The sequence below is a fragment of the Macaca fascicularis genome, chromosome 7 (genome assembly GCF_037993035.2).
Source record: "Macaca fascicularis isolate 582-1 chromosome 7, T2T-MFA8v1.1".
NCBI classification, from domain to species: domain Eukaryota; kingdom Metazoa; phylum Chordata; class Mammalia; order Primates; family Cercopithecidae; genus Macaca; species Macaca fascicularis.
This window is the reverse complement of record NC_088381.1, coordinates 102,157,014-102,163,425: the sequence shown is the minus strand read 5'-3', so window position 1 is coordinate 102,163,425 and position 6,412 is coordinate 102,157,014. Positions and strand designations below refer to the sequence as shown.

At 42.8% G+C, this 6,412-nt stretch overlaps 1 long non-coding RNA gene across 1 annotated transcript; it reads left to right on the top strand.

The window, feature by feature from the left end:
• The first annotated feature begins 3,299 nt into the window (after positions 1-3,299).
• On the top strand, positions 3,300-4,574 carry LOC135971953 (uncharacterized). The gene is made up of 2 exons (XR_010588397.2): positions 3,300-3,412; positions 4,441-4,574. It is a non-coding gene; the product is annotated as an uncharacterized lncRNA (long non-coding RNA).
• The last annotated feature ends 1,838 nt before the right edge of the window (positions 4,575-6,412 follow it).

The following is a 6,412-nucleotide window of genomic DNA, read 5'->3' as shown; positions in this document are numbered from 1 at the left end:
TTAGGGGTCATACAGCCTCTGGCTCCAAGAGTCTGAACCTCCCCAAATTGCTCTTGGGGATAACATCACTATTGTAAAACCCAAAATCAGTGCTTGAGATATTTTGCAGACCCTGCACTTGATGGATCAGCCGACACCACCCAGATCAATAACCTGGCTCGATCAGTTCTTCTATCGCACCCAGGAACAGAAGACGTTAAGAAAACCTCACTTAGACCCCCTATGATTCCATCTCCAACCTACCCAATCAGCACTCCCCACTTCCCAAGCCCCTGCCAACCAAATTATCTTTAAAAACTCTGATTCCTGCCAGGCATGGTGGCTCACGCCTGTAATCCCAGAACTTTGGGAGGCTGAGGTGGGTGGATCACCTGAGGTCAGGAGTTCAAGACCAGTCTGGCCAACATGGGAAAACCCTGTCTCTACTAAAAATACAAACATTAACTGGGCGTGGTGGTGTGCGCCTGTACTCCCAGCTACTCGGGAGGTTGAGGCAGGAGAATCGAGTGAACCTGGGAGGCAGAGGTTGCAGTGAGCTGAGATTGCACCACTGCACTCCAGCCTGGGCAACAGAGCGAGACTCCATCTCAAAACAAAAACAAAAACAAAAACCCTGATCCCCGAATGCTCCGGGAGACTTATTTGAGTGATAATAAAATTCCAGTCTCTCACACAGCCGGCTCTGCGTGAATTACTGTTTCTCCACTGCAATTCCCCTGTCTTGATAAATTGGTTCTATCTAGGCATCAGTCAAGGTGAACCCATCAGGTAGTTAGACCACTGCACTCCATCCTAAGAGACAGAGACAGAGCCTTTCTATATATAAATAAATAAACAAATATGCAAAATAAATAAATAAATAAATATAATTATCTGTCTAAAACATTGAAGAATATACTCATCATAGTGTTTCAGATTCTATTACCTAGTTTGTTGTCTAGGCTGACTCTTGTTCATGGTGTATTAGTTCTGTGTATGTTTTATTATTACTTTATTATTAACTGTAAATTCTTCATAGGGATTTTTTGTGTCTGTGAATTTCAAGCAGTCTGGAATGAGAAAGATTCCGTCAATTGTGGATTTCTGTTGGTTATTTTTAGATACTCTGAGGAAATCACCAGCCCAGGAACAATATTTATGTTTATTTCTTGGCTTGAGGATTCCTGTGTCCCATGTGTATATACATTTAGGTATTTAGATTTCAAATCTACACATGGCTTAGCTTCAACTCCTCCTCACTGTGGCCCAAGACTTTGGTCTCCTAGTTTGATGTTATTTCTTCTCTTTATCTTTCTTCCCTGCCCCTACATAATATAGGACCTCAGCTTTCACACTTTTGTTCTTGTAACTCAGTTGAGTATCTGTGTTAGTCTCTTTTGTGTTGCTATAAAGGATTACTCAAGGCTGGGCAATTTATAAGGAAAAAGATTTATTTTGCTTACAGTTCTGAGGCTGGAAGTTTCAAGATTGGGCATCTGCTGTCTGGTGAGGGCCTCAGGCTGCTTGCACTTATGCAAGAAGGCAGAGGGGGAGCTGGCATGTGTAGAGATCACATGGCAGGAGAGGAAGCTAGAGAGAGATGGGGGAGGTGCCAGGCTCTTTCTAAACCAGCTCTGTGGGAACTAATAGAGCGTGAACTCACTCATCCCTGAGGGAAGGCACTAATATATTCATGAAGGATCTGCCCCGGTGACTCAAAATACCTCCCATTGGTCCCCACCTTCCAATACCACCACACTGGGGATTCAATTTCAATACGAGATATGGTAGGAACAAACATCTAAGCCGTAGGCATATCTAACAAAACAATTTTGTTATTGTTGTTATATTTTATCTAACATTTCCAGATTTTTTTTTGTCCTGTTACCAGATCTAGAAGTTTCATCTTGTACAAACTTTGAGGAAGAAAAAAGTTTGAAATGTTTTTTAGTAAAACTTGGATGGCAAATGGAAAAATAATTGCACAATAACCATCATTATTAATTTAAGATAGTGAACTGCATTTAGTAATTCTCATGATCCATTGTCTTCTTTATTGTTTTATTTTAGTGAAGAGAAATAATATGAAAAACAGCTTTTATAACTTCTTCCACGACCTTATCCCCTATGTTTTCCCCATGAGATCTCAACTGCTGCTAGTTCTTCCGCCTTAAGGGTAGCTTCCAGACTTGTTTGGTTTCTTCCTATAGCCAGGCTGTGGCCGAGAAACAGCTATGGCTTTTGTGCTTCGTAACCCTGCAAGATGGATGAATCACACAAGCAGATGGTATCACTCTGGAAAAGGCTCCAGTGTGAACAGGCCCATTGTTCATTTGGGTCCAACTTACAGCAACAGGCAGATATGACAACCAAGCAACCGGGGAGGTAAAATGAGAGGCCTTTAGCTCTCAGTTCCATAAAACTGATCTCTCCTTCCTCAACTCGGTGCAGACAAGAAGGATGACAGGAAAGAGATGTGGATTCTGAGCTAAAAATCTGATTTTGGCTTTTCTGTTTTTTTCTATGGTCTGTAATGGCTTCTTATACCTAAACCCTGAACCTAGTATTTTTTTTTTTTTTGGATTATTTTCCCTGTTCTCTTTGACCATTATTCACCTCTGTCACTAGCAGTTTCCTTTGCTAAGCCTCCTTTTCCTCTTTTCTTTACAAAAGCCAAGGCTATTACGTGAAATCTTAAAAGACTCAGTATGGGGATTTAATAAAGCAATTTTTAAAATGTAGCAACAGTAATTAGGGTCAGGCTTGTTGCTTTCTGATAGTCTGAATTAATGTTGAGATGGAGCTAGGTGAACCTGGAGAGACGGATAATTGATATGGTCTTTAGATGAGTGTTTTCCAACCACTTTTACCCAGCATTTGTAACACCTTTGCTATAGCACACAGAGAGCACAGACAGGGTTGCGCTTCACCCTGTTGAGAATTGCTGCCTTTCATATTTAGATATTGTTCAATCAAGTTTAGCCTAAAGCTGCCTCTTTCCATATTTTAAGTTTGGCCTAAAGGTTTCTCCATATATAGTGAACTCTAACCTAAATGGGTGTGTAAACAGACTATAACCTACTCTTGAACCAGTCACCAAGTTTTGGCCAATCAAAAGGCTCCAACTGTTCAAATGGTGTTCAAATAAGGCAGACCCTGAGCTGTGACCAATCTGGCTATTTCTGTACCTCACTTCCAATTTCTGTACATCACTTTCCTTTTTCTGTCCATAAATCTTCTTCCACCATGTGGCTGTGCTGGAGTCTCTGAATCTGCTCTGGCTCAGGAGGCTGTTTGATTTGTGAATCATTCTTTACTCAATTAAACTCTGTTACATTTAATTTGGCTAAGAATTTTCTTTTAACAGATGACATCAGAAGTGGGATCTGAAGTAGAGCTTCCGGTGACCCCAAGGAATGCTGAGTGAATCAAGGTACCCACTGGGCCCATTGTGTCCATTGCTCTCCTGCAGTAACTGGGGATCTTAGTAAGTTCTCTCTTGGATTCCAAAGCTCCATGGATTTGTGTTTTGAGCTCTCTGAGTTCTCTGAGCAATTTTCTGATCCAAACTGGGTTTGGAAGTCATGACAGAAACTGGACTGGATCCAGGATTAGATTGGATCTAATAATCAACTGGCTTGGATCTAGTTAGAGGCTTCTTTTTTTTCTTTTTCTTTTTTCTTTTTTTTTGAGATGGAGTTTTGCTCTGTTGCCCAAGCTAGAGTGCAGTGGCATGATCTTGGCTCACTGCAAACTCTGCCTCCCGGGTTCAAGCCATTCTCCTGCCTCAGCCCTCCTGAGTAGCTGGGATTATAGGCATGTGCCACCATGTCCTGCTAATATTGTATTTTTACTAGAGATGGGGTTTCACCATGTTGGTCAGGCTGGTCTCAAACTCCTGACCTCAGATGATCCGCCCGCCTCAGCCTCCCAAAGTGCTGGGATTACAGGCGTGAGCCACCACGCCTGGCGAGGCTTCTTATATCTGAGTCAGAAAGAAACCTGTAGGAAATGGCAATACCGCAGGGGGTATAAACTTTTGGACATTTGCAGGGATTTTTTTGTGTTCTACTCCTTTTGTCTCTTTTTCTTGGGGGCTTAGGTAGGGGGAAAAACTTGTTGGCTAAGTTGATCAAGGGGATCGGAGAGCCAAAGCCAATATTTGAGGTAAAATGGGATCCTTAATTTCTTTTTTTGTTTTTTAATACTTTAAGTTCTAGGGTACATGTGCACAACGTGCAGGTTTGTTATATATGTATACATGCACCATGTTGGCGTGCTGCACCCATTAACTCATCATTTACATTAAGTATATCTCCTAATGTCATCCCTCCCCCCTCCCCCCACCCCACTACAGGCCCCTGTGTGTGATGTTCCCCTTCCTGTGTCCAGTGTTCTCATTGTTCAGTTCCCACCTATGAGTGAGAACATGCGGTGTTTGGTTTTCTGTTCTTGCGACAGTGTGCTGAGAATGATGGGATCCTTAATTTCTGAAGAACCGAATACCTTCCAGCTTCTACATACATAAGCATTAGGTCCTGGAAGCAGCGAAGGCTTACAGGAATGGTGAAATCTTACTATGGATAATTTAAAGGTACAGTGGAACATTCCAAATAAACAAGACTGCACTTGAAGAAGTGGATTTGAAAGTGAGGGCTCCCAAATTAGTCTCGTCTATTGCCTATCGATGTGCAGAAACTTGTACAAAGATTTCAGTATTTTTATTTAATCTAATTTGCCCTTAAGCTTTTTCTTTGCCTTTGCCTTAGTAAATCCCTTAGCAAAGGCAAAGAAAAAGCTTAAGTGACTAATTGATAAGAAAAATTAAATCTGCTAACTTTTTGGCTTAGTTACTATCCTGCCCTGAAGGTGAAAAAGCTATTGGAGATAAAGTGTTTATAAAAGGTAGGCCCGCCGGGCGCGGTGGCTCAAGCCTGTAATCCCAGCACTTTGGGAGGCCGAGACGGGCGGATCATGAGGTCAGGAGTTTGAGACCATCCTGGCTAACACGGTGAAACCCCGTCTCTACTAAAAAATACAAAAAACTAGCCGGGCGAGGTGGCGGGCGCCTGTAGTCCCGGCTACTCGGGAGGCTGAGGCAGGAGAATGGCGTAAAAACCCGGGAGGCAGAGCTTGCAGTGAGCTGAGATCCGGCCACTGCACTCCAGCCTGGGCGACACAGCGAGACTCCGTCTCAAAAAAAAAAAAAAAAAAAAAAAAAAAGGTAGGCCCTCAGGTAAAATAGGCTTGCCTCTCTTTCAGATCTATCCATGCTGAGTCCAGGCATACAGAGCACTTGCTTTGTCCTATTCCTTAACAGACTCCACTCTGAACTCAGCAATTTTCGCTAAGAAACAATAGCTAAGTTAAAAAGAACACCTGTCACACTAGAATACACCTTTCTGGGCTGGGTGCCATGACTCATGCCTGTAATTCCAACACTTTGGGAGGCCGAGGCAGGTGGATCACCTGAGGTCAGGAGTTTGAGACTAGCCTGGCCAACATGGCAAAACCCTGTCTCTACTAAAAATACAAAAATTAGCCAGGTGTGGTGGCCCACACATGTAGTCCCAGCTACTTGGGAGCCCTGAACTTCCTTTGGCTGATGGTCCTCCATTTATTCTGAGCTGGTGGGTTTTTTTTTTTTCCTCCTAGGAAAAAATTCTAGTTTGGAGGAGTATGCTAAAGGGTCTTCTTCATTGCCTTTTTCTAAAGACAAGGAGAACAATCCCCTTTTGGGTACCCCATTTCATTTCTAGTTCGAAGGTACATTCTAAAGGGTCTTTTCCATTGGTTTTTCTCCCAAAATTTATCTCAGTTGGCTTATATGTGCATTTGCATGAGGAACTGAACTGTTGTTTTACTAGAAAAATGAAAGACTGAGTTTCCTCAACTCCAAAGAGAAAGGGTGTTTTGCTCCTCCCAGCTGAAAGGTGCTCCTGCGTGACTGGGTCCTGAGTGGGAGTGTCTGGGGGTATGTGCAACAACCGTACAGGGAATCCCCAACAAAATTCGTTTAAAAAGGGTCATGCAGGAAATGCATATAGGAGCTTGGTCAGTCTGTTTTGAGCCTTCTCAAAGGAGCTAGACCGCCAGAGAGAGAAAGTGAGATGCATAATAGGGCAGAAATAACTCAGTGGTGACACACCGTGGGGTCCCACCCACCATCAGCACACTTCAATCCGCTACACTAAACCCTAGGCCACAACTCAGTTTGTCATTCTGAGAAAAAACAGAGTAGAAAACATTATCTAAGAGTTGGGAAAAACAAGGAGAATGACCCCCTTTTGGGTGCCCCAATGGGGCACTTGTACTTGAAAGTGGCACTTGTACTTGAAAGTGTTTCAAAATGGACATATTGTGGTCTTTTTGTGCACATTTACATGAAGAAAAAATTCAGGACCCCAAGGTCGATCTGCAACTATAAAGCTCC